The sequence below is a fragment of the Argentina silus genome (assembly GCF_951799395.1).
Source record: "Argentina silus genome assembly, contig: scaffold_333, whole genome shotgun sequence".
NCBI lineage: Eukaryota > Metazoa > Chordata > Actinopteri > Argentiniformes > Argentinidae > Argentina > Argentina silus.
The window spans coordinates 1,562-2,500 of record NW_028152809.1 but is presented as its reverse complement, the minus strand read 5'-3'; positions in this window follow the sequence as shown (position 1 = coordinate 2,500).

The window sequence follows — 939 nt, the reverse complement described above, 5'->3', positions numbered from 1 at the left end:
GGTTTGATGAGTGTATTATGTGTGTGTTTTAGGAGGGTTTGATGAGTGTATTATGTGTGTGTTTTAGGAGGGTTTGATGAGTGTATTATGTGTGTGTTTTAGGAGGGTTTGATGAGTGTATTATGTGTGTGTTTTAGGAGGGTTTGATGAGTGTATTATGTGTGTGTTTTAGGAGGGTTTGATGAGTGTATTATGTGTGTGTTTTAGGAGGGTTTGATGAGTGTATTATGTGTGTGTTTTAGGAGGGTTTGATGAGTGTATTATGTGTGTGTTTTAGGAGGGTTTGATGAGTGTATTATGTGTGTGTTTTAGGAGGGTTTGATGAGTGTATTATGTGTGTGTTTTAGGAGGGTTTGATGAGTGTATTATGTGTGTGTTTTAGGAGGGTTTGATGAGTGTATTATGTGTGTGTTTTAGGAGGGTTTGATGAGTGTATTATGTGTGGGTGTTTCAGGTTATGTTGGCATTGTGTGAGTGTTTCATTAGCTTCTCCCTTCGTTCCAGCCCAGAGGAATGCAGTCAGATGAGGGTCAGTGCTGTAGTCAGCAGCCAACCACCTCTGCCCTGGGGGTAACAGGCTCAAACACAGACCAGTGCTGTAGTCAGCAGCCAACCACCCCTGCCCTGGGGGTAACAGGCTCAAACACAGACCAGTGCTGTAGTCAGCAGCCAACCACCCCTGCCCTGGGGGTAACAGGCTCAAACACAGACCAGTGCTGTAGTCAGCAGCCAACCACCCCTGCCCTGGGGGTAACAGGCTCAAACACAGACCAGTGCTGTAGTCAGCAGCCAACCACCTCTGCCCTGGGGGTAACAGGCTCAAACACAGACCAGTGCTGTAGGCAGCAGCCAACCACCTCTGCCCTGGGGGTAACAGGCTCAAACACAGACCAGTGCTGTAGGCAGCAGCCAACCACCTCTGCCCTGGGGGTAACAGGC